A 27,895-nucleotide genomic window follows, 5' to 3' on the forward strand; every position below is an offset into this window, starting at 1 on the left:
CGATGCGAATGTGTGTGCATGTGGGAGAAGGGGGCGAGAGAGGAGGCCACAAAGAGAAAGGGAGAATATGCTTGAGCATATGCAACCAAAGGCTCAGAGGAGGCCCTCAGATGGGGAACAGAGGGCTGGGACTCTGGGTGGGTAAGGGGGAGGAAGAGTGTCATCCCATTTAAAAACTCTTTACCGAGCTACTTCACATTAAGGTTGCACCTCCTTGAACCTTCAATCCAGAATCCTACTTCCAGGCTGCCTTAGGAAAGCAAAGGTATGTGTGTTTAGGGGGAGCACATCCACCCTCCTGCCTCCAGCCACTTACTCAAGACCCTCTGACCACAGAGACCCATTTCTCCACAACAAGCACCCCTATCTTGCAACCAGGAGAAAATTGAGCATAAAAAGTGAAACCTGCAGTGTGCGATCCGGCTGCTGGCTTGGAGGGGATCCAGCGTGGGCCCCTGGCCAGGCTGCCCTCGCTTCATTCCGCTGGGGCTCGCTCACACAGCGAAGGTGGTGCTTTCCCAAACAGCGAGTTTTTATTTAACCAATTCAAAAAGAAGTGAACTTCTCCTGAAGAGTTTCACATAATTGGAAACATGCATTCTGGCAAAGAGGGATGGAGAAATTCTTGGTACAACTCCAGCGAAAAGGCCAATCTATCAACCACTGGGCCTGACAGAGGCTGGCCCACTGGAGCCGGTGCCTTTGGATGGGGGAGAAAACACAGCACAGGGCCCGCGCCGGCAGGTAGCTGTGTGAGTGGCGTGGTGGATCTGCACAGAGAGGCAGAGGAGAGAGCTTCATAAAGAAAAGAATGAGGCACTAAAGGTAGGGAATCGTTTTCCCTAAAGCAATAGCAAAATTTTTCCAATGAGGAATATAACTCAGGCATAGGGGAAAGAAGGTAGGTTGCCCCTGCTACTTATTAACAAGTTTCCCACCTTCTCTAACCCTGTTTCCTCAGAGATAAACTGGGGACACTGGTGCCTACCCATAGAGCTGTCACTGGGTTTCAAAAAAATTAGTCATAAGATATGTTTATATAGATTTCCTGGCACTCTCTATAATGATAACCTTGTAAGTGACTTGGTGACTTGACCTCCTCCCACTAGTTACAAGGTCATGTCAGCCAGCTAACGAAGGGAGAGGAGATACCATCAGACCAAGCATTGAAGGCCCCTGGGCCATTTTGGTGCCTGTGTGGCACTCTGCTGGGCAGATCCTCTCCTGGGCCTCTGGGATCCCTCCTGTGAGCCCCCCATCCCGCCCTCCTCCCCCTCGAGATGCCTCTGCTTGGCTTTGCTCTTCGCTGCTCCCGACCTCATTCTCAGAGCTCTGCCTCCCCAGATCCCGCTCCCTGTGCTCCTCGCCTGACCCTGACCAGACGGCTCTCATCTCCCACAGACGTGGGTGTCTTTATTCACCTCCTTCTCTGGCTGCTCCCTTCCTTCAATTTGCAAGAAGCTTCCAGGAATTACTACAGTGACCACATTTCTATTGAAATAGAAAGTTCTCCAGTGGCAGCCTGTGTTTTCCAGCACGACTTCACTCCTGGATTGGGGGGAAGGGTTTCTTGGTGGTGAAGAGCCAATCTTTGGGACACCCAGGCCTGAATTCTAAGTCTGCCTCAGTTACTTACCAGCTGTGTGGCTTTGGGCAAATCATGTCTCTGAACTTTGGTTTCTTCAACTGTACAGTAAGAATAATAACAACCACCTCATGGTGATATTATGAAGATTTAATTAGGATCTAGCACTTGAGAAATGTTCAGTAAATAGTAGCTATGAAAAACCAATATGCCTATAGGTGTATACACACCTATGTGTATGCACACGTATGTATACACCTGTATACAACCTCTGCTCCGCCTCCAACGCCCATCTTTATCCCTGGGTCAGAGAGGCACATACTCTAGAGCCAGGTTCCTCGGTGGGCTCTGACTTCTAATTCTGGCACTGCTTCTAACTAGCTGTGTGCCCCTGGAGAAGCCCTGTCACGTAGTGGGCTCTCTGGGATCTTCCATGAGGTCTGGTTGTAAAGCAGGCACTCACCACAAACTGAGAGACAAAGACAGCGCTGTGCTGTGGGACGCAGGGGCTGAGAAGCCAGGGTCCTCATGGGCTTTCACACCTGTCAAGCTGTGGGAAAGAACGGGGAGGGGCCACTGTGATCAGACCCTGTTTCCCCTCCAGCTTCCTCCCCAGAACTTGCTTTGGCCACAGCAACCATGTGGACCACTGGAAAGGGACATCACCAGCCTGCCACAGCCTTTCCTCTCTGAGCCTGAGGCTGTTGCCACACTGAGGCTGGTTGTCTCCTCAGAGCCCCTGAGCTCCTGCCCATGCAGCATCGACCTCCCAAGTAATGGCAGGGTCGCCTGTGACCCCAGCAGCCCACCGGGTGCTGTGAGGGGGCTTTTACCACCTGGTTCAGGCCCCTGGGGCTGTAGGAATCCTCGTGTCTAAGTTGGATATTGGGACTCTAGTTTGGACACAATGTTTGAAAATCCAGGCCCTGGAAAACCAGGAATTAGATAAAATTGAGATTTTATCTCAATGCAGGGAGGGAGTGGGGTTGAGAAGAACATGAACTAAGAGAAAAGGAAAGGAGCTCCTATAGACAAGGCCCCCCACATGCCTAGCGCTGCCTTAGCATTTTACACGTATTCACATCGCATTTTTATTTCTACAACAACCCTATGAAGTAAGCACTATTACCAGTCCCATTTTTGAGATGAAGAAGTTAAGGCTGAGCGCTTATGTGACTTGCCCAAGGTCACCTAACTCATAAGTCCTAGTGTCAGGATTTGAATCTAGGTCTCTCTTTTTTTTCTTTAAGATTGGCACCTGAGCTATCTGTTGCCAATCTTCTTCTTTTTTTCCTCTTCTTCTCCCCAAAGCCCCCGAGTATATAGTTGTATATTCAAGTTGTAGGTCCTTCTGGTTGTGGCATGTGGGACACTGCCTCAGCATGGCCTGATGAGCGGTACCACGTCCACACCCAGGATTCGAACTTGCGAAACCCTTGGCCGCTGAAGCGGAGTGCACGAACTCAACTGCTCGGCCACAGGGCCGGCCCCTGAATCTAGGTCTTTTTGACTTTACAGCTTAAGTACTAAACCACTAAGCCATATGAGACGCCCAAGAGATATTCAATGCTCTCAACAGCCTTATGAGGTGTAGGCATCATTATTTTCATTTTACTCTTGTGAGAACTAAAAGCCAGACTTTCCCAAAGATGCCCAGCAGGGATTTGAACCCAGGTCCATGTCACACCAAAGTCTGTGTGAGACTTCCTTTGCATCCAACCAGGGAGAACTGGCTTGGCTTTGCTCAGGACAGGGCACGCACAGGTGGAATTTTGTGGTCCCTGCATTGCTGAAGACTTTGAATCATTTTCAATAACACTGACCACTTCTGTCCACTTAGTAAAAGACATTTAACATCAAGAGGAAGCATAAAATTTATGAGGGATTTGTCTAATCTGGTACCGTATTACGAGAGCCATTTCAACTCACTGAAAGTATGAAAAGCATTTTGCATTTAAGCAAATAAAAGTCTTATGAGTCCACTGATAATTATGCAAGCCCAAATTTATGGTTTCTAGGTCTCATTGGATAAAATGTGAAGTAGAACAACAAACTTGTTAGATTATGACATATTAAAAGAGGAATGTGAAATATTTACTAAAGCAACAGGCATTGATGAATAAACAGCTTGGCGCTTAATACTTGAGGATGAGAATAAAACTTCTGAGCAAACACCAGCATTACTTTCTGCTCTTTTGCAATATTCATTAACTTCTGTCTCAAAAGGTCAAGGGACCCAGAAAATTTGCATGAAAATGTAATTAAACCAGGGGGAGGTGGGCAGGGGACTGGCCCAGGAGAGGTGTGAAATAGCTTCAGACTGTCAGGAAATCCTCCTTTTCATATGTGTGGGCCGGGAACTTAGAGTCAGTCAGGGCTCTTCCTCAGGCCGACCTCACAGTCTTCCTCTGTGAAGGCCTGAAAAGGTGAGTTTTCACCAAGGCCCCCTTTTGACAGGGTTGGTGAATGGAATCATTTACAAGCTTGTCTGGTTACCATCATTGTACCCCCTCACCATTTAAGACATACAATTTTGGATCTTTTCTTAAATGAACGTTATCTTTTAATATGTGCATTTTAAATAAACTGGGCTCACCTGGGCAAATCCTGGTGCTAGGATTACTCTATGCAGTGTCGCCAGCTCTTTAAGTCGCCCTAGCTGTTTGAGTCTTCCCTGCTGAGGCTGCAGACTTCAGGTAACGGAGACCAGCCCCTGAGCTGTGCCCCGTCCAAATTCCTGACCTGCGTGAGTGTGGCATGCTCATGTTTGATACCACTAAGTCTGTGTGGTTTCTCATGCAGCAACAGATGACCAGAAAAGGGAGGCTCCTCCTAAATTTTAAATGCAACAGCTAATTCAAGATTTAAAAACAACAACAACAACAATACAATCGTGCTGGCCAATACTGTGCAGGCCAGATGCAGTTGCTCAATCCACCTCATAGGATGCAGTTTGAGACTTCAACTTAGAGGAATTATAAATGGTAGGTGGTTGATGACAAATGGGACTGAAAGAGAACCAGCAGGGAGGCAGAGATTGGTTCACAGAGAGGTGGCAGGCACAGTGCCCGGTGGGGTACCCAGAATTACAGCAGGGTTTTCAAAAAGTGGACATTTAGTAAATGAGCGCTCTCACCAAGAGGCCAGTGAACCTCAACCAATCTGGAATATGTTGGCTTCTCGTGCACCATATGCTTAGGCCTTTTGGAATCCACTCAAGCAAACCACTAATGGCTATTTTTAATCTACAAATACCAGATATTTGCTCCCTGCAGGGAACCTCTGCTTGGAGGGCCTCATTTGTTTTTCCCTTGCCTGGGAGCAGCTGAGAGCTGAGTTTGCCCAAATTTAGTTGTGCGAAAACGCTGAGTTGGATAAGATAGAGGCCAACATCATAAGGATACTGCGCCATCGCAAATAGAATCCATGTAAATAAGGCTGTGTAGACTCAGGAGCTATGTTGCTAACTCCTTTCTGCAAGCCCAGTTCATCTCATGAGTAGCTTATTCCCAGTCACCTCTAGGATTGTGAACTCCAATTATATGAGATGGCTCGCCAGTTATAGTTGGCAGAGTGAGGGCCATTCATAAGCAGGTTAAGTCTCAGAGCAAAGAGAGAGCTTATCATCCAGCTTCCTTATTTTGTTTAGGAAATCAAGGCCCAGAGAGGGAGAAGAACCTGCCCAAGTTCACACAGCAAGTTAGTGAAAAATTGGAACTTGAATTCAGCTCGCCTGATTTCCATTGTGCAACCACCTCATTTTTCTATGCTTTCACCAGCTTTCTGCTCGACTTCATCTAAAGGTTGTCAGGGTATAGTTTGTATCCTTCTTCATGATTTCAATAATATGTGAAGACAACACAGTTTTCTAAAAAGCTTGAGTTTTTCTAAACCACAACTTTCTGGTCACTTTCGTGTTACGCTATCTGTGTAGGACTGCCGTGGAAATATTTTATGTTGCCTTTCCAGCTCTGATGGCCACGGCCGAGGGGGCGGGCTGATGTGGCCATGTTTGGTCCACAAGATCTGTTTCCTGCTCCCTTCCAATTCATAACTTATTTGACCCAGGAGAGCTAGTCCATCAGCTGGACAGCAACCAAAACTTGTTACCAAGTGACTCAGAAACCATGAGTAGATGGTAATGAGCACTTGAATTAAAGGTTATACAGAGTAGTTACCACGTTTTTTGCCATGTGCAAGCTGCAGGGTAAGCAGTAAGATCTAGGGAAGTCTACACTGAAAAGTGGCAGTAGGGGCGGTGGTGGGCAAACATGTAGAAAGAAGCAGAGGCTGAGATCTTGTGGCCCAGAGTAGGTGATGGGCAGCACAGTTGTCTGGGGCCTTGGGGCTCCCCGAGGCCAATTCTGTGCCCGTGGGGCCTGGCTGTTGCCTCGCCACTTGAACCAGCTGTTCGTCATCACCAGCTGACACATCTCATGTAGCACCTCCCTGAATAGGCTCACAAGCTAACAGTGGAAATAAAACAGGTGAGTGAAAACCTGTAGATTCTAATTTGGCAAGTGTGGAAAGGAAGTGGATGGTGTATTTCAGAAGACCCCCCTTCACAATTCTGAGGACCAGCCAAGATCAAGAACGTTGCCCTGAAGAACGGAGTCCAAGCCCCTTGCAGGTCCATGGGACCTTCCAGGCCTCGGCCCCTCCCACCTCTTTACCCGAGTCCTGCTCAGAACTTATGCTCTTGAAACCCGGATAGTGCTGTCCAACTTTCAGAGAGAAACTTTCTCGAAAATACAGGAAAAAACAGGATGGTGTCCCCCAGGGGCATCCTCAGAGGGACACTCAATCACACAGCTGCATGTGTCCCCTCCCCTCCTGCTACCCCCACTCAGCACTGTTGCCCTCCTCTCCACGTGTCTCTCCTAGTCGTGGTTTAGGCTAGACGAGCATCCTGGGCCTCTGCTGAAGGATGGAAGATTCTGTTGAGAGCACGGCACTGCCAGTGGAGAGGTGAGACTGCTGCTCCTGGATGTGTCCTCCATGTTCAATTTTCTTTGTAGCTGCAGGACCACTTATTTCTTTTGAGTCAGATAGTTAATGAAAACCCCTATCTCAAGAATGGATGCTTTTCAGGGAAGCTGGCTAGTACCATCTTGAGCCAAAATGAGACAGAAAATATTTCCTTAATTAGCAAGACACCTTCTATTTCCCCAGAGCCTTGAGCTCCTGTTCGGTGTTAGGGTACGGAAACCACTCAGCATCTGACTGCCGTCTTACCCACTGGGGGCTTCTGTAACAGTGAAGAAGCTACAGAATCCTTTTGGGTTGCTCTCTGTGATGTCAGGGTGGGGTCCCATTCACGTTTCTGATTCTTGGATTATCCCACTTTTCCAAACTTGCTTCTTGCCCCTGCTTCCCTCCATCTTGCCTTTATTCCACCTGTTCCTGCCCCCCTGAATGCTCTTGTCCTTGTAACTCCTTACTATGCTGACTCTGGTCTATTTTCCCCAACATGACTAAACATTATATTTCCCACACAAAACTCTGCTCGTCAGTCAGTAAAAGGAAATTCTAACGTCTGAGGTAGCACCTTCCCCTGGAAGCATTCCCTGCCATCCTCCTCCCTCCAAGCATTTCTCCTCTGCTCTCATGGACCCCCGACCACCTCGTGGTGCACCAGTCAGGGGCAAGTTCAAGGACTTGATGAAGGAGGAGTTGTGTCTCAGCAGAGGCCTACGGCGAAAAGTATCAGGGCCAAGGAATGACGCTGAAGAGACTACAGCATGACTCTCGATGAGCACATGGGAGGGGTGAAGCATGGAGAAGCAGAGGATATGGATGGAGGAGAGGAGAGTGGGAGGAGGCACAGCCTGCCGTGGGCCAGCCTGGGAAGGAGAAGGACTCCCTCTAGAGACAGAGTTGGACCCTGGCACAGAAACACTTCGCAGAGAAAGAGGCTGAAGGAGGGGTGCCACATGGATGTCTTTGGTTCTACAGGTCTGTGACTTGCAAATTTTTTTGAACTGTAACTTGTAATAGGAAAATCACTTTATTTTACAACCCAGCAAACACACATCACACCCTATCTGAAAACAAGTTCCACAAAACATGCGTGTGAGGCACTGATAGTTTCTTTTCTGTTCCACTCTGTCTACTCCATTCCATTCTATTCTCTTTCATTACAAAAATGCTAACTGGACTCTCTAAACTGATCTTACAATCTACTAACAAGTCACAAGCCACAGTTTGTGTGTGTTTGTTCTTTTCCAACATTTTATTTTGAAAAAGTTAAATCCACAAAAAAATAAAAGAACAATGAACAGCCATATACTTGTCATATAGATTCACCAACTATTAACATTTCGTGACATTTGTACACACTCTGTGTGTGAACATAACGCATGCATAGATATGCATATGTACACGTGTGTATATGTACACACACGTGTATGCAGAAGTGAGTCCCATCATTCACAGTAGTTTTATTCTATAAAGTTGCAGCAAACAATGAGTTGGCAAATACTGAACCATCGCTCCTAGGGAAAACAGAGGACTGGGTTCCTGTGAGCCTCTGAGCACGTTTCGTTAACCTTGTTTTCTGTTTTAAAGATATTATTTAATATATGTTGTTGATTCGTTAACCTTGAACTCACAGCCAACAGCACTATAACTTTGTCTGAACAAAGCTTATCTAACATATGTATTTTCTCCAAAAGGCACATCACAGCCTTCATGCACTCAGGAACCCTAGACTACCCTTGGGGCCCTCTCAAAAAACAAGAGCTCCAAAAAGCCCCTGAAACATGAAAAACGTGGCACTAAACAGACACTTGTTTATGGTATGAAATAAGTATGGCAAGAAGGCAGAGTGTTGCCTTGTTCAACCTCAGCTGGGAATGTGCACGCTGGGTGACTCAAATTTTTCACCACTCTGTGCACGTCTATAAGAGGCCGTGAAAGTACCATAAATATTGATTTTGGGGTTACAAATAAATTTTAGCAAGCAGGCAAATTTGCAATACAGAATCTGCAAATAATGAGGATTCACTGTAAATGTATTTGAAAGCTGCAGACCTCATATCTTTTCACCCCTGAATGCCTCTCTTTAGAGTAAGGACGTTCTCCAACATGACTGTGTTACTATTAGGCCACCCAGGAAACTAACTTTCATCCAATAAGATCATCTGATATTCAAACTTCTCCATTTTTTCTTGAGAATTGTTTTTTTTTTTTTTTTCCAGAGGAAGATTAGCCCTGAGCTAACATCTGTGCCAATCTTCCTCTACTTATCTGTGGGTCGAGTGGTGTAGGTACAAGCCTGGGATCCAAACCCATAAAGCTGGGCCAGTGAAGTGGAACGTGCCGAACTTAACCACTTAATGGTGCTGGCCACCTCCTCAAGAATTTTAAAAGCAATTTTTTGGGGACCAGACTCCAATCACGGTTTATCCATATATTGCATTTAGTTATGTCTCTTTAGTCCCCTTTAATCTAAAACAGTCTCCCACTTTTTTTTTTTAATGACATTAACACTTCTGCAGAGTCCAAGCCAATGGTCTCTTAGAACGTCCCACAGCCTAGATGTGTCTGATTGCTTTGTTGTGATTCGATCCTGGTGAAACCTTTTGGGCAGGATCCCTGCAGAAGCGACTTTGCGTACTTCTTTCTGCATCATAGGAGAGGGCTCGCGATGTCAGTTTGTCCCTCCACTAGTGAGACTAAGTTGGATCCCTTGGTTAAGGAGATGACCCATGGTTTGAAAAGCACAGCTCTAGGTGGCGTAGAGGCGGTGCTGTCAGCTGGAAGAGAGGGGGAACTTGAGAGACTGGAGAAGGAGACAGGGCTGGAAATTAATGTTGTGATGAATGGGACAAGGGAGGCTGGGGCGCCAAGGCCCCAACACTAAAGAGCCACAGTCTCCCTTTGAGCCAGCGGGCTTGCATTTGTCATGGAGCCATCTGCTTGCCAACAGCATGAAGAAACACAGTGTCCGTGCCTGGGGGCCGGGTTTTAATTTCCAGTGAAATTGGGACAAAGTTCCTTTAGGCTAGATATAATTTCTTTCTAAGCGTTGGGCTCAAAGTTGAAGTATTCTAAATGCTTAGGAAATTGTTATGGATAGTAACAAAAGGCAGAATAGCTAATGCCTGACATAGTATTTTTCTCTGCCAGTGCCACTAGATGATTTAATATTTAATATGATTGTGGTCAAACCAAGTCTGAACGGAGCAAGCCTGAAGCATTTCTCACACTGCAGCCAAGTGGCCAGGAGCCCAAAGTGATATCCTGTGGTTCACTCACTAGACTTGAGAGTAACCTTTGGGGCTGGTTGAACTCTCAGACAGCACTTGGTATTTCCTAACGATGATCTGCGATGCATTTGGGAAGCCCATTTGAATCATCCAGTTAGATCATGTTTTTGAGGGGCCTTGAAGCAGAAATGCTGCCAATGGCTTTGGCAGAATTGAGCAGAGCCCCCTTCCCTTTACAAGGCAGCTTCCAGTCTCGGCTGCTCATTTGATCCTGACAATAGCCCTGTGCAGTATCCCGGGCTGATGTTACTGTTCCCATTTGCGGATGAGGAAACTGAAGGTCACAGAAGTCAAGTGACTCAGGCAAAGTCACAAAAGGAACTGAATGGCTGCCATGAACCCAGACCTTGACATTCCAGTCAGGTGCCCTTCCTACTGTAGCTTTGAGAGTTGAGCAGGAGTGACTGGTCATGAATTGGTTGGGAAATGCCCCCATGAGCCACTGCCAGCTCACGTCTCTGTGTTGGACTCTAGCAGTCCTTGTCTGATCAGAGAGAGGGGTTGTATGGTCAGAGCTGGTCAGAAGGCATCCACTAAAACTCTCTAATGACTTTCCACAAGGTCAGGAGCGCTCACTCTACTTGTCCCACCTAAAATGGTCCCATAGCTTGGGGTTAAGCTCACAGGCTTAGAGTTGGACTGAGATTGGAACCCCAGCCCTGCCTCTTACTAATGTGTGACCTTAAGCAGGTTATTTAACCTCACTCAGGGTAAGTCTTCTCATCTGTAATATGTGGATAATAATAGGACTTCCCTTTAGGTCCTAATATTGATGAAGTTTGAGTATTAAATGTAAAGTATTTTGATTAGTAGTGAGCACTCTATAGTTATTAACTTTTATTATATAATGTGTTTAGTAAAACCTCAATAAGTTGCCATTGTGGTGCTGCTGGGACATTTTCATAAACAGTGGTTGCTATTTATGGATGGTATCATTGAGCACTGCACATATTTTCTGACAGTTCCAAGAGGCTAAAGAAACTTCCTCAAAGATAGAAGCCTGTGATTTGCACTTACTGAGGATGCGCTCCATGAGATCATTTTTCACCTTGCCATCAGTGTGTACGGAAGTAAATGCCGGACAAAGAGAGGTAAGAGATATGTTTCTTGCCCTTAGGGTACTTACAATCTGGCTAGGGGTGGCATGTAAAAATCCATGTGTAAAAGATAAAAACCAAGTAAGGTAATGTTGGCCACGTGGAGAGGTTTGGGTCCCCTTGTGGTCTGGAGAATGGGGCAGGCAAGAACCAGGGCAGCAGAGCACGGCTGGCCGAGGAGGTGGACTGGAGCAGTGGTCCAGGGTTTGTATTAAGCCAATCCTACACCCTTTTACTGACCAGGTATGAGAGAGCCAACTCTTGGTGACGAGAGAGGACCTCCTAGGCCTCTCTACCATCAGGGTGGTTTTACCTTGTGGTCAGCTGTTGTTCTCGGAGGGTCCAGGCAGCTGGCATGGTTGTCAGTTAGAGTCAGGCTACACACAGGTTAGGACAGCTTTGTCCATCTATTTGTCTGTCTTCTGTCTATTCGTTTGTCTGTTCACCCAATTACCCATCTACTTGTCCATTTGTCTGTTTCTTTGTTTGTTCATTCGTCTCTCCATCTCTTTATCCATCTGTCTGTGTATGTCCATCCATCCACCCATCTATCAGTCCAATCATCCCTCTATCTGCCATCTATCTATTTCCATATTTCTATTTCCCAGCTCATTCTACAAAAGATATGCAATGGATCACAGAAAACACATATCATAATAAAAACAAGCAAAGATACCCACAGAGGATTAGGAAGGTGTAGGAAGCCAAGAAGTTGAGAATGAGAATAGGGAAGTAAAACTCAGAACATGTTGGAAGGACATAACTGATTCCTGCTATAGTTGAGTCACAAATTTGTCTCCTAGTCATTTTTATAGTTATCTTCAGTAAAGTAGAAACAATCTATCATGTGTTCAGGGGAATAAACCCTTTTCTTGTTCTCAGTTCAAAGACAACGTTGTCTTGTGAGGCTTCCTTCAGTGTCTAGGGAGAGGCAGAAGTCTGGTGGTTCCAAACAGCAGCCTCTAAATCAGACAGGCCTGAGTTCAAATCCTGCGTCCATCACTCAACAACTGCGTGATCTTGGGCAAGTCACTGAGTCTCTCTGAGCCTTACTTTCCTCATCTGCGAAAATGGGATAAGTGTGGTGCCCGGCCTCAAAGGGCTGTAGTCAGGATTAAATAAGATCATGTATATATAGGGTTAACGAGGCACAGGACACACAGTTAATCTTCAATATGTGGCAGCAATTGTTACTATTGAACAGTCTGTTGCATGTGGTTGGGTATCTGAATCCACTCAGCTTCTGCAAGTAGAAACCATGGGGAAAGTCAAGGCCAGAGTCCCTGTGCTTAGGACAGTGCCTGCTGACCCTGGAAGGTCAGGGAAGACATTCTCATGCCCCACAGTCTGTCTTGTCAGTTATCAATCTGCTTTTTCTCTGTCCTCCAAAGTCCAGGCAATGGGGAGGGGTTGATCAAACTTCTCCAACCCACGGCCCCAGCTGGAAAGCAGAGATGTAGCAAGCTGTTGAGACTCACCTAATCTTCGCAGTGGCCATCCCTTTGCACTTACAGATGATTAATTGCATAGGAGAGCAAGTCTGCATCCCTCTCCTTGGCTAGGATTCCCTGTATCCCTCAAGCCCCTCATTGCTGACAGTAATTCACTCCTAACCTTGTAGGCTGCCTGGGCCTTATTTGCATCCACAAAGTCTGTATATCCCAAATATGAGTTGAACCATCTCTCCTTAGAGATCAAGGGGTGGGAGGCAGGGGCAAGCAGGAGGTGGTGTGGCTCCTTCTGTCTGGGAGCAAGAGCCTAAGTCTTGGTTGTATGTGTGTATATTTGTGTGTGTGTGTGGGGGGGGGGGGCGTAGGGTGAGATTAGAACCATTTCATTTTGTTTTCACTTTTAAGCAATGTACAAATGGTCTCTGGAATCCTCTGGCAGCTGGTGGACTTTGATTCAGCAAGCGATGAATTATATCCTCTGGTTGTGAGTAAAATTACAAATATCTTCAAGATGTTCAGTGCTCTGGGAAAGGGCAGCCAACTCAAGCTGTCTCTGTGGGCTTCCTCCTGTCTGGAGCAGAACACAGCACCTCTCTCTCTGAAGAGGGAAATGGGAAAGTGGGAAGAAGATTGGGGGAGCAGGCACCCACAGAAGAGAGACCAGAGAGGAGCATGATTTAGAGACAGCCCGGGCCAAATGTGGTGGAGGCAGGGAGGGGAAGGTAGAGTGAAGCCCCGTGGGCCCCTTTCAGGCTCTGCAGGTGATAGCCATTCAGATTAGTGTCTGGGGAGCAGCTGTGTGGTACCAGCACATGGTAGAATGGATGCTACTTGACGAAGCCTCCTTCATCTCAGCAGCAAATATTTACCAAGTGTTCCCATGGGGAATAGATAGCCTAGATTTTGTAGTCACCAGGGCAAAACCAAAACATATAGAGTCTCCCAAAAGATCAATTATTTATTTAACAAAGATTTGCTTTAAAAAGATACTTAATGATATGCTAATACTGAACAATGCTTTCAATTTCTCTTATTTGAAAAACGAACACAGTCAAGGCATATGTCACCTGGGTCCCCAGAACACCTCTTCGTACCTCTGTTGAGCACCCACCGTGTTATTCTGACGCTTCTATGGTCTGACTGTTGAGGGTTGGTCTCCCCTACTAGCCTGGGTACAACACGAGGGCAAAGATTGGATGTTGTTCATCTGGCATCACAATGGCCTCTCCTCTCTTCAATTGACTTAGTAGCCAGTTGAAGCATTTAGCAGCATTTAGTAAAGTTTGCCAAATGAGTGAGATGAAGTTAACTTTTCCTTGTCTCTGTTGATGGGGTCAAGCAGAGGCAAAGAGAAAGTGAAAGTGAGTAATTCCCCAGGTATTCATGACTGACTTTGTTACCCAGATATTTCATGGGTTACATCGACTTCCTGCACCTGCTCTGACCCCCACCCAGCTGGGCTCTACCATTGGCCTCTTAGCACCCTTTTGGGCAGAGAGAAGAGGTCATGACCATGCAGTTGATGCTAAGATCAATTCAGCAAGCGTTTATTGAATGACACCCGGGCCCAGCACTGCGCTGGTGCTGTTAGGATGCGAGAGGAGGGGCTTATTGGAACAGTAGCTCTCCGTTCTCATGTTCTGAGCTCCTCAGCTGGGCCTGGCATCCTGATAAGCGCTTTACATATATCGCCTTGACTGATCCTCACAGCAGTGTTTTGAAGTATCTTCAATGAGTATTTTCCAAAAAGATCGCACCTTCTTGGTTCCATTGAGCAAACTGGGAAAGGGCGTTGAGGCAAGATGTTCGGTTGAGGAAGGCAACCAAAGGAACTGCCACAGGGCTTACGTGTCTCAATAGTCTCCTCTCTGTGGAGAAGGAAGCTGACTTTTACTAAAAAGTCACATTTTTTTAAAAAAGATGCCAGTTATGTATAAACTAGCATTCTGCCCTCTCAGGGAACAGAGTGAAGACTGGTCATTTTTGTTTTTGGCTATGCTTATTACTTTTATATCACCTTTTAGCACCTCGTGTTAGAACAGTGTTTCTTAAATGCAGGCTCCGAGTTGGCTATAATACTGGTTTTATTTTTGATGAGAAATGCGGTAGATTGGAGTAATGGTTCCAGGTTCCAGGTCTTTATTCCCCTGTGATAGGATTATACATCCACCCCGTGGTCCTGTAAACTCAGTGCCTCTGGCTGAGAGCAGAGTTTGTGTCCCTCCCCACTGATGTTGACCTTGGCTGTGCGACAGGACACAGTAAAGACTTGAAAAACGCTTGTGTCCTTTGGCTCGGCCTGGTTTCCTTACCTGAAAATTAGGTTCCAGTTCTGTCCTGAGGAATAAAGATGATGTTTATAAAGCACCGAACACAGTGCTGCCTGCCACAAAATGGACTCTTAGGAAAATGCAGTTTTTATCATCATTATTTTTGTTATTGGAGGCCTAGGTTAGTTCAGAGAGCAGTGTTTGGCATGGCTTTTGCCTCAAAACCTTTGCTAGCAGCCCTTGGGAATATCCAGCTGCAGGACCTGTGTGGTCCATGGCCCGCCTGTTGCCTCTTCCTATTATGAAGCCCTTTCCTGGTCTGTTCTTGGGGTTCTCAGGTCCCTATCTCCCTTTTCTTCATGTCCTGAGCAAGGCTCTAAATGCACCCCTTAGATCTGATGCTGGGAATTGTTTTCCATGGTGCTCTTTCGTGCTGTGGGCATATTCATCTTTTAGAGTGATAAAAGGGTCACAAGCCCCCCATTTATAGTAGGATCCCATTTTTTATTTTTAATATGCTTGCCTGGCTCACTTGGGGTCTTATGGGACCCAAATTTCCAACGTCTGTGTGTGGTGAGTTTCCCCACCTCAAAAAGCAATTCTCGGATACCCTGCTGGTGTTTGAGAATTCAACTCAACTCTGACACTATCTACCTGGAGACAGCATCAGATTCCACAGGTTAAGGGCTCAGTCCTACAAGACTACCCCCCTGGTCCCAAACATACACACACTTGAGACGCCAGTCAAAAGCTCAGGTAACTTCTGCTTCTGACCGACTGACTATAAGCCAGAGACTCCCATAATCCCCTTCCCAGGTTCGATTAATTTGCTAGAGCAGCTCAGAGGACTCTGAGAAACATTCTACTTCCTAGATTATCAGTTTATTATAAGAGGATGTAACTCAGGAACAGCCAGATGGAAGAGATGCATCGGGCAAGACATGGGGAAAGGACATGGAGCTCCCATGCCCTCTCTGTGCCACTCTCTCAGCACCTCCATGTGTTCACCAACCCGGGAGCTCTCTGAACCCAGTACTTTTGGGGTTTTATGGAGGCGTCATTACACAGGCATGATTGATTAAATTATTGGCCATTGGCCATTGATTCAATCTCTGGCCCCTCTCCCCTCCCTGGAGGTCTGGAGATGGGTCTGAAAGTTCCAACCTCTAATCACATGGTTGGTTCTCCTGGCAACCAGTCCTCATCTTAAGGTGCAATTCCAAAGTCACCTCCTTAACATAACAAAAGACGCCTTTATTGCTCTCCTCACTTAGGAAACTCCAAGGGTTTTAGGAGATCTGTGCCAGGAATGGGGTACAAGACCAAATACATATTTCTGATTATGAATCACAAGATCATATTGGCATTCACATATCTCGCTCCTCTAAGTTTGTGTTATTTGCAGATGCCATAGTAAGAATTCTAACTCTTCATCCAAGCCACTGATAAAAGTTGTCAATCATAATAATTTAATCTAAATTATGGAATATTTCAAATGTATGGAGGAGCACAGAAAATAAAATAACACCACACATCCACATACCTACCATGCAGATTTTGCCAAATTTGCTTCTGAATTTGATAATGCAAGTGATGGTGAGAATGTGGGATGCTGGTGGGAGTATAAACTGATACCACCACTTTGCAAAGAGATTGTAGGCAATTCAAATGGACTTAGGTGGAGATGCCCATATCCTACAACTGAGAAATCTCCTTTCTAGGTACATGCCCTAAATAAAGTTCCTCACATGGCACATAGAACTAAGTGCTAGAATACATATTGTAACCACAAAACATTGGATCTGACTTAAACATCCATCAATGTAGTACACTCATAAAATAAAATAATTAGGATGAGATAGATAAAATTTATCAACATGGATAAATCTCAGATATGTAATGTTGAATGAAAAAAAGCAAGTTGTAAAAGGATATGCCCGATATGAAACCATACATGTGAGTTCAAAAAAATACAGTTCTGAATGTACTTGGTGCTACAGATGACCTTTGCGGGCGCACTGAGCTGGGTCAAATCCTGGCTTTGAACTCTACAACCACAGGTGAGTTGCATAAACTCCCTAAACATCAGTTTCCTCATCTAGTCAATGGGAACAATAATAATACCTATTTTACAGACTAGCTGTGAGGATCCAATTATATTATGTATGTAAACGTTTTAGCACAGTGCCCAGTCTGTAATAAGCGAATAAATAGTAAATTTTACTTCCTTTCTTCTTGCTGAGGCTAGTGAAACATACACAGGATTGGGTAGGACTAGAAAATAGTAGGTGGAGGAGGGCAGGGAGGATGGTAAATCAGAGTTGTATTCATAACCGGTGTTGGGAATAGCATCCCGGGAGGGAAGAACGCCACGACTGAGAAGTGCACATAAGCAGAAGGCAGGGAGTGAAACAGCTGGAAGCATTCAGGGGAAAACAACCCAATGCGGCGGGTAACACAATCCAGTGGAATGAGCTGGGAAGCGTGGCAAACTGGAGACCAAGAGAAGAAAACACATTTGCACTCTTGGAAGGAAATCCACATGGAAAAACAAATCCCCAGACTCGGAGTGAGCAGGCTTGCCCTGCATCCCTGCCTCGCCCCGGGGGCTTCCCAGCTCCTGGGTCCACCTTTTGTAGGTGACATCTTTCTTAACCCTCTTCAACTTTACCTGGGGTTTCTGTCTGGAAACTGATGGAATAGAATGGTCCATGCTTCTCTAGAAACAATCTTCACCCACCCTACCTGTGCTTTGAGGGAATGCAGAAACTGTGATGACCTTATAAAGTCTTACACTGATAAAAACCCTGAAATGATGGTGGGAGGGCTTACAGAGACATAACTTACTGCTTCAGGGGGAGAAGAACAAAGGCTGGCCCAGGTAACTCCCATTACCTTTTACCTTGAACACTGCTCTCCATTCTCCAAAACACTTTTCCCATCTCCTATCCTTCCCACTCCAGTGGCTTTCAGTTCTATTTTTCAGAGGTAGAGTTCAAATTTTATCATTCCTCTGCTCAATAACATTAAATAGCTCCCCCTTTGTCCTCAAAATTTAAGACTAGTTCCTTGGTTCAGATGGAAGCACAGCAAGGCTATGCTCTTGTCCAATCTTCAAGAACCACCATAATTTTACCTCAACCCAACTTTCTAATCTTTCCAACTTATTTTCTCCTGCATCCATTCACAGTCCTTCCCCCAGGCAGATGGCTACACCATCATATCTTGCCCTTTCTCCATATGCATTGATTGTTTTCCCATCTTTGTTTCTTCATCACACTGTTCCCTCCATCCAGAGGGCTATTTCCTCCCATTCCTACATGTCCAAATTTTACCCATTTTTCATGGTCTACTTAATGTCATTTGTTTTCTAGAGTCTTCCCGGGATCCACTGTCCTTCCTTCTATAGCTGGATAATAACTATTTATAGTAATTGAATTTTATTTGAAAAACTACTGAACCAGGTAGTCATGAGGGGGACAAAAAAGAATCACACATGGTCAGTCTCCTCCATTAGCAATAGTCTTGTCAGGAAGGCAGGTACATAAACCACAGACCCTAAATCAAGGGACAAATGAGCATCAGCAAAGTGATCAAGGACCTGCAGGCCAGCAGGGAGCCCTATTGTCTCTTGCCTCCTAACTTGTCTCTTTGATTCTTCTCTCACCCACCCTCCTTACCTTACAATTCCTTCTCCACACAACAGTCAGAATGATGATTTAAAAAGTCCTTCAGATATGTTTCTCCCCTGCTTAAAACCCTCCAGAGTCTTACTGTTGTACTAGGAAAGACCTTGCAACTCATCACCCTGACTTATAAAGCCCTTCAAAACGGCACCCTACCCACCTTTCTGACCTTCTTCTCCGTTAGCTGCCTCTCCCACTTTGCTCCATCACACTAACCTTCTGTTCCTTCAACAGGCCACATGTTTCCTTCTTAAGACTTTACACCAGTTTCCTGCCTTCCTTTATCTACAATACTCCCCCCTGCTCTTTCCTCTCATTTAGGTACCAGTTTAAACATCACCTGGTTGGAGAGAACTTCCCTTGACTCACCCAGCCTAATTGCTCTCCAACCACTCTCCTACAGCTTGTCACTGCCATTTTTCCTGTTTGGCTGTTTATCATCTGTCTCTCCAAATAGTATCAGCTGCAAGAGGACAGAGGCTGTGCTATTGTCCAAGGGCAGCCCCAATGCCTGCAACAAGGCCTGGCATGGAGTGGGTGCTCAGTAAGTGTTTGTTCACTGACTGGCTGAATGAATGAATTGGAAGATTTCATAGAAGAGCTGACAGTGGAAGTTCACCAGTGCAGGAAAGGGCATTTTGGGCAAAGGGAAGAGCACAGTGAAAACGGATGATGAGGAGGGTGATTAAGACAGCCTCTGTACTTCCCAGTTGTGACACTTGGCCCGCTTCACTGGAATTGCTTGAGCAGTTGACTGTGTTCCCCAAAGACTGTAAGTTTCTGAGGGCTTGGGCCTTATCTGTCTTGCTCACTACTGTATTTTTGGTGTCCCAGCCCACCGTGGGTTCCCAAAGATTATTGAATGAATGAATGAAGGGTGTAACAGGAAGAGCAATGGGATATGAGGCTCGTTGTTAAGGGCCTCAAATGTTGAGCAAAGGAGTTTGTATTTTGTCCTGTAAAAAATGGGGAGCCATTGATGGTTTTTCTTCTTGTGTTTTTCGCTTTATTTTTAAAATATTTATTTAGGTTTTAACTTTTAAAATAATTATAGATTCCCAGAAGATTGTAAAGAAAGGTACAGGGAAGTCTCATTCACCCTTCTCCAGGCCTCCCTTAATGTTAATATCTTATCTGATCATAGCACAATATCAAAACGAAGAAATTGGCCTTGGTACAAACCATAGATCTTATTCAGTTTTCACCAGTTTATATGAACTAATGTGTGTGTGTGCTTGTGTGTGTGTAGCTCTACGCAATTTTATCACATCTGTGGCCTTGAGTAACCACCGTCACAATCAAGATACTCAACTGCCATCACCACAAGACTCCCTTGTGTCACCCCTTTATAGCCACACCCATCCCCTATCCCTAATACCTGGCAACCATCAACCTGTTCTTCACCCCTTTAATTACATTATTTCGTGACTGTTACATAAATGAAATCATGCAGTATGTAACCTTTTGAGATTGGCTTTGTTTCAGTCAGCATAATTTTCTTAAGGTTCATCCAAGTCGTGGTGTTTATCAAGAGTCTGTTTCTTTTCATTGCTGAGTAGTATTTCATGGTATGTTTGTTTAACCATTCACCATTTAAATGATGTCTGGATGATTTCTAGAAGGTTTTTAACTAAGGGAATAGCATGCTAAGGTTACTTTTCTAAGAAAAGAATTCTAGTTCTGGGGAGGAGGAATTGGACAGAAATGGGAGTTAGCATAAAGAAACGGAGACAGATAGGAGGTCTTTTCAACAGTAGGAAAGAGATGAGGGCTGGAATTAAAGAAGTGGAAGTGAGGATGGAAAGGAGGTAGTGGTTTCAAGAGATGTTTCTGAGGTAGAAGTGACAGAAAGGAGTTTGTGATGGATTTGATGAAGAAGGTAAGGGAGAGGAAGAAGTCAAGAATCACTTCAACTATTCTGGCTTGGGTGCTTGCCAGATCAGCAATACTATAAACTATGAAATGGTATTCAGGAGGAAGAGGCATTTGGAGAGAGGATAATGTGTCCTATTTTGGACACCAGGAGTTTGAAATGCTCAGTGATAGATCCAAGTGGAAGTGTCCAGTGGCTCAGGAGAGCATTCTGGGCAGGAGACCGAATGAGAAGCTACCAGAGCACACTGTTATATTTGCATCTATGGGATGGATGAAATTGTCCAAGGAGTGTGAGAAAGTTGAGCAGGGGGCTGAGGACATAATCTTAGGGAACACCAACAGTTAAGGCTACCAAGACATCAAACACAATGAGGGGGAAAGCCAGTGTACTGGCAATTAGGCGATCATTGTTAATCTTTACAGGAGCAGGTCAGTAGACAGAAGCATGGTGAGGCAGGTGAGGTAATGAAGGAGAGGTGAAGCAGTGGAGGCGAGAAGTATAGCATGTGCTTTTAAGAAGTTTGGCAACAAAGTTTGAGAGAGAGTCAGCGTGGGACAGGATCTGTGGGTACTCATCAAGAGCACCATGACACCTGGTGCTCTCTGTGACCATGGGTACACATAATAAACCATCAGGTCTATCTTTTCTATGGGTTCACGCAGGATCCTGGGAACTCCCCCTTGCCACTCTGCTCAGGAAGCTGCTACCAATTGATCCAAATTAGCTCTTGACTAACCCCTGCTTGCCGTCTTGGGGGTAGGCAAGGAATGTTGCTTTAAGACTATGAGAAATGAACAAGTCTGTGAGTTTTGGACAAGCTAATGAATGAGGAGAGCAAGGGTGGGGAGCATGGGGGGGTGGGTGGCAGCTGGCAGAGCTGATGGAGCAAGGCCCTTGAGGCAGGGGAAGAGCATGAGTGAAGAGGTCAGTCTTGGAGGAAGAATCTTTCTTTCTTCTGAATCAGAAAGTAATTGGGTAAGGACAGGGAGAAATGACAGTAGTTGCGATGTGCAAGGGAGGGGGCTGAGGCCATAATTTTCTCAGTGAGGTGGGAGGTCATTATAGTCAAAAGCAAGAGAAAAGGGACTGTTTGATTACTTGAAGAGAAATATTCAGAGCAACCCTATTTCTCTCTAGTACCAGTCACCAACTGACAGAATATAGTATCTCTTTGCCTTTCGGCTGTCTTTCCTTGGTAGTATATAAACTCCACGCAGATGAGGGGTTTTCTCTTATTCACTCTATATCCCCAGCATTTAGAACAGTGCCTGGTACATGTTAAAGCCCACAGAATATTTATTGAATACATGAAAGAATAAACCAGAAGGAGCAAAATGACTGGTGAGCATTGTGGAATGTCTAGCTGAGGTTGGAAGTCATCACTCCCTCTACTGACATGGCCTCTCACCTGTGCTCTCTCTTGCTGTCTTGTATCTGAATTATTTATAGTCACATCTCTCTCCCATTCTGCAGTGAGCATCATTCAGAGCCAAGTCTGCAACTGATCCATCCTTGTGTGTGTGTACAACACGGTAGATATTAAAAAATTATTGGCTGAATGAATGGATATGTGAATGGAATGCCAAGTAGCTTTGGTTGGTACAAAGGTCCTTTTTATGTTGCATTAAAGTCCAGCTTCTTGTGACTGCTATACGTTGGTTGAAGTTTTGTAGTTTGGCATAAAAAAGGCTGTTTCTTCTTCCTTTAGACAACCCTTCAATTATTTGAATGGGTGTGGTGTTTCCCCACACTCTCTCCTGGGGAAAAGCACATGATTCTTGTGACTGTCCCTCATATGACTAGTTTCCAAGCCCCCTGACATCCTAGTCTCCCTGGGATGGGAACTCCCTGGCCCCAAGGGGTTGTTCAGATACCATCAGACTGTGCCTCTGAGGAGAACTAAGGCATCCTTGGTCTAGAAACATACAGGTATGGCTTGATGCCTTGTTTTTATCATCCTTTCCTAAAGTTTTAAAGTCAATCTCTGTGTGAGGTCCAGTGAATCCTAAAATTAGGAGCAAGTCTGTCATTGGAGCTGACTTCTACGCCAACAATGAGGTACCTCCCTGCCCAGCATGAGGGGTGACCCTGGGCCAGTTAGACCAGCTGCACTCTGCAGAGAGTTGTGCTTTATTCCTTTTTGGACAACAGTGGGAGATGACTGGCAAAAGCCTCTGGTATTCGCCCTCTGAGTTTTCACAGATGAAGATAATAAATAACGGGTCAGTATCCCCCCGGGGTGGGAGCAGAGAGAAGAGCCTTTCCAGCATCACTCTGCAGAAAGGCCTTTTGGTTGAAGCTGTTTTGCTGAAACTCTTCATTGCCTTCACCCCTTAGGCCCAGGCTATTTGGGGAGTTCATTAGCTCACATCTCAGCTTTCAGCCAGAGGGGAAGAAACTGGCCTCCAAGGAGCAAGGCATAACCCTTGCAGCTAACCAAGCAGAGTCCATTTAAAAAAATTTACTGAGATATAATTAACATATAGTAAAATACATAGATCTTAAGAGTTTAGTTGGAAGAGTTCTGACAGTTTTAGACACCTATGTAACCACTACTCAAAATGAGAGAACATTTCCATCACCCCTGAAATTTCCCTTGTGCCCCCTTCCAGCCAATTCTACCACCTTCTGAACCACTTTCTGACTTCCATCAATATAAATTTTTATTTTCTGTTCTTGGACTCCATAGGAATGGACTCATACAGTATGCACTCTTTAGTGTCTATCTTTTTTTTTTTAAAGATTGGCACCTGAGCTAACATCTGTTGTCAATCTTCTTTTTTTTCTTCTTCTCCCCAAAGCCCCCCCAGTACATAGTTGTATATTTTAGTTGTAGTTCCTTCTAGTTCTGCTATGTGGGACACCACCTCAGCATGGCCTGACGAGCAGTGCCAAGTCCGTGCCCAGGATCCGAACGGGCAAAACCCTGGGCCACTGAAATGGAGTGCACGAACTTAACCACTTGGCCACAAGGCTGGCCCCATGTCAGTCTTCTTTTGCCCAACATAATGTGCTTGAAATTCTACTATGTTGTTGTATGAGTCAGTAGTTTATACCTTTTTAGTACTGAATAGTATTCCATTTCATGAATATGCCATAATTTACTTATCCATTCTACCAATGAACACTTAGGTTGTTTAAAGGTTTTGGCTATTATGAATAAAAGCTGCAATGAATATTTGTGTACAAGTCTTTGTATGGACATATGTTTTTTACTCTATTAGATAAGTATCTTGAGTCAATGTATGTTTAGCGTTATAAAATTGGCCAACAGTTTTCCAAAGAGGTTGTACCACTTTATCCCTGACCCCCACCTCCCCTGACAGGTGCTCCACATTCTTCAGTGATGTCAGAATTTTAATTTTTAGCTATTCTAGTGGGTAGGTAATGCTATCTTATTGTGGTTTTCATTTCCATTTATGACTAATGATGTTGAGCACTTTCTCACATGCTTATTGGCCATTTGTATATCTCCTTTGGCGAAGGATATTTTCAGTTCTTTTGCCTATTTTATAAATTGGATTGTTTGTTTTATTCTTGATTTGTAGGATTTCTTTCTATATTCTGGATTTGTCAGATATGTGCTGCGTATGTTTTTTTCCTAGTTTCTTTCCCAGTGGACTGTCTGTTCACTTTCCTAGTGTTCTCTTTTGATCAGGAGAAACGTTAAATTTTGATGATATGAACTTTTTTCCTTTATCCTTAGTGCTGCATGGTCTAATTTTCATGTGAGGGTTGTTTTCAGCTGTTAGATGCAGCAGGTCTAGGAACCCAAAAGAATCTGGGACAGTTGGGAAGGGGTGGGAGTGGTCAGACTTTCCCCAGCAGCCTCGTCGCTTGGTGCTTTGAGAAGACACAGTGTTAGTGAGTAGTCAGGAGATCTAGATTCAAGCCCTGGCCATACGCTAATTAAGTAACCAATTTATTCATCTGTAAAGTGAGGATAATTATGCTTGCTCAGCCCACATCATCATGGGCTTTGAATAATGGGATTTGAATAAACTCTGAACGCCAAAAGGTACTCAAGGACTGATCATGAGTATTATAATACCAATCATGACCACTGTTATTATCATCAGCCATATAGTAGTCCATTATTCTGCTTGTGTTATCTTATCCCTCCTCCTCCCCCTCAGCCCTCACTCCTGAGCATCTTTGCATCTTACTTGCGGTACAGGCAGAAAGGAAAGATTGCAAAACTTAAATCGAGCTCTTATTAAACTTGTGTTTCCAGAGAAAAGTCCTTGTAGTGGACTCCCATGGGACTGTGCGTCGGGTACTGAGCTCCGCGTAGTGGGAGGGCCATGGGAGAGCCTGAGCGGTTGACAGCTGATGGGGATTCCCACAGGACAAATCCCTGAGCAAGCCGCCAAGGGGGCTTGCCTTTTCACCTCTAATGTCTCCTTTCCTTACCTTCCCCGCGCACATCCCAATTTTTAACATACTTTTCACCAGAAAGAAACCCCACTTACGTAACTGTAGTTTATTTTGTCAGGAGACAGACTTATTTTCCCACAAGTTAACATACTAAGTTCATGAATTACAACCAGAAGTAAAGGATGCTGCTATTGCCCTTAGCTTGTGCAGTGTTATAACCAGCTTTTTTTTTTTAATGTTTAAGATTATGTGGGTATCTCCATTCCTACCTCTGAGAGGCCCGAGCAGCTGGGGACCCCTGATGAGGATTTCCTGCTCATTGCAGTCACTATCTTTGAGAAAAGCTATGTGGAAGGCAATTTTTTTCTTGCTTCAAAGCACAGTCCTCCTTCTTGGAAAGAGCAAAGGAAGCAGGAAGGAAATCTCTTTATGAAGGAAATTGTCAATTTGTGATGGGAATGATCTGTTTTCCAAATTTGGGGTACTTGGAAAACACCTATTCTCTTTATGCCCCTGCTGAGCTGATGGCTCAGGGCTCTTTAGACACAGAGGGGTCAAGCTGGGCCACACATGCCGCAGCTCATCATGCAACCACCCACCGGCCAAAGCTGTGGGCCCACCAGACGGTGGTAACCCCAGAAGCTTCCCCACAGGTGGAAAATGCCATCTCTTCTGGGCTTAGCCTGATAGCACAGGGCCATTTGCTCTCCCCCTCCAGAAGAAGCTCACAAGGTATAAACGCTGTCCAAGACAAGCCAACTGTCTTGTTTTTCATACCTCCTGAGTTTATGGAGGAGCTGAAAAACCCCAGACCAAATATTCAAATCTAAGCCCTGTCCCCACCCCAAGAAGGGGCCTCTTGGGTCTATGAGGGCCTGCCTGAGTGAGACACCTTATAATTGGGAAGAATTATAGGAGATGGGGAAATGAAGGCAGGATTAAGGCAGGGGTTGGGGGGTGCAGTTTATGGTCCTCGCCTAGCTACGACATCACTAGACAATGAGTCCAGCACAAACAGGGTGTTAAGGGAAACGACATGATCCTGAAGGCTTCAAAGCAGGAGTGGTCTCCGCTCTCTGTGTGGAACTGAGAAAGGAGAGCTGGGAAGGGGGTAGGCAGCACAGATAAGAAGCCAGCGGCTAGGTGTCACATTACAAAGCTGAAAGGAAGACGTGGAGAAACCAAGAACATGTAAAAGAAAGATCAGAGAGAGCTATTATTATACAATATGCCCACTGCAGACAGACAGGCGGCACTGGCTCTTCATCTTTCTTAACTTCAGATTCCAAGAAAGCCTTTGTTGTAGCCTGGTCAGTCCCGCAAAGGCACAGGCTGGGGTTAACGTCAATGTTCCGGCAAATCCCACTCTGGACAGGAGGGTAAAGCTGGGAAACATCTGAGACTTTTTCAGGTTTGGGGACTAACACATTCAGTCCCCATTCTAGTTATCAGCTTCCCAAACTCAGCCCCCTTCTGTTGCCCCCACCCTTCAAATCAAGTACCTCAGACTGCTGAAGGCAGCGGGAAAATGGGGCTGCTGCCAGCACTGCAAACAGCAACGAGTGCAGGGCCCCAACCTGCCCACATACTTGGCAGGCACACCCTAGACTCATGCCAACTGGAGCTGGGTGAACAGTGAAAACCCATTCCATCAAATCGTTGTTTTGTCTACATGACACCAAACCAACCAGTTGTGTACATTGGTGCCATATGGCACCGAGAGCTGTTTTGAGTGAAACCAGCTACTCTGACATTGTGCGTAGCCACAGCCCGCAGTTGACACCACGTGGAGGGAAGGTAGCGCCATGTGCAAGAGAATTCCTCAGACCCAGATTGAGTCAAACTTAACTGACCATACTGAGACCGGGAACTGTTTTCGTGTACTTCACACTTAAAGGACCAATGTTGTTTTTGTCCCCTGCCACAACTCTGAGAATATGTATGGCTTCAGTGGGAGACCGTGAATGGAAAATGTTGCAGAGGGCAGAAAGCTGTACTTACAACTAAGTAGAGCAGAAATCAGAGTTGAACAGAGCCAGATCCTCAGCTAAGAGAGTATTTGGCGTTTGAGAAATGTCTTAGGGAAGCTAGTCTCAGGGTCACGGCCTGAACTTGGTTTAACCCAGTTGTGGGTTCTAAGTGAGCCTCAAATGACCAGCTTCTCAGGTAGGCAAATGCTGGGGATGAATGTGGCCCATGGATAGAGTGCTGAGAAATGTCCTGCCACTTCCTGTGGAGCCTGTGCCAGATGTGGTCCTTCTGGGCATCATTTGAGGTTGGCCTTTTGATTTCTTAGGCCACATCAAAAGCTCTGATTCTAGATAATAATCTTCTTTTTTTTGGTGAGGAGGATTGGCCCTGAGCTAACATCTGTTGCCAATCTTCTCTCTTCTTTTTTTTTCCTCCCCAAAGCCCCAGTACATAGTTGTATATCCTAGTTGCAAGTCCTTCTAGTTCTTCTGTGTGGGACACCACCACAGCATGGCTTGATGAGCCTCATGTAGATCCATGCCCAGGATCCGAACCAGTGAACCCCGGGCCACCAAACTGGAGCATGCAAACTTAACCATTATGCCACTGGGCCAGCCCCTAGATAATATTCTTAATCTTTTGACAAACCTAGAGACAACAGAAGAGAAAAGAAAGACCACAAAATACCTAAGACTTTAGATTAATTCTCCCTCACCTGCACACTCATACAGTGCTTCAAATTTTTCAGCAGTTTTCCCATCATCACATTGTCAGGAATGCTCTTGCCCTAGATATCCACAAAGCCAACAGCCTGCCTCTCCTGACTTCCTTCACCCTTTACCCAAATGGCCTTCTCAGAGAGCCTTCCCTGGACACCTGATCTAAAATTTTATCCACCCTCTGCTCCTGCCACTCCATCTGCCTTCCTGGCTGTATTTTTCTCCTTAGCACTTATCACCATCTAACACACTAAATATTCCCCAATTTGTCTTATCTATTGCCTGCCTTCCCCACCAGAAAGCAAACTCCATGAGGTCAGGGAGATTTTCCTTGTGCACTGCTTGTTCACTGTTGTACCAGCAGGGATGGCACCTGGTGCATAGTGAGTGATCAATACGTATCTGTCGAATGAGTTAGTAATTGTTTTCTGTCCTTTAAGTAGAGCAGATAGCTCCATTTTACAAATGAGGATATTGAGGCAGAGGAAGTTTCAAAGGAAATTTTTTTTAAAATCATAAAACTAAATGAAAATACAACATATCAAAATATGTGGGATACTGCTAAAGCAGTATTGAGAAGAAAATTTATAACA

At 45.2% G+C, this 27,895-nt stretch overlaps 1 long non-coding RNA gene across 1 annotated transcript in view; it reads left to right on the forward strand.

Moving 5' to 3' along the window:
- Positions 1-652: 652 nt before the first annotated feature.
- LOC124251714 (uncharacterized) overlaps positions 653-27,895 on the forward strand; it is a 53,164-nt gene continuing 25,921 nt past the window's right edge. The window contains exons 1-2 of the long non-coding RNA XR_006891845.1: positions 653-825; positions 10,818-10,946. This is a non-coding gene — a long non-coding RNA (uncharacterized LOC124251714). The remainder of the gene's footprint in view (positions 826-10,817; positions 10,947-27,895) is intronic.

Source organism: Equus quagga, chromosome 14 (genome assembly GCF_021613505.1).
Source record: "Equus quagga isolate Etosha38 chromosome 14, UCLA_HA_Equagga_1.0, whole genome shotgun sequence".
Taxonomy (NCBI): domain Eukaryota; kingdom Metazoa; phylum Chordata; class Mammalia; order Perissodactyla; family Equidae; genus Equus; species Equus quagga.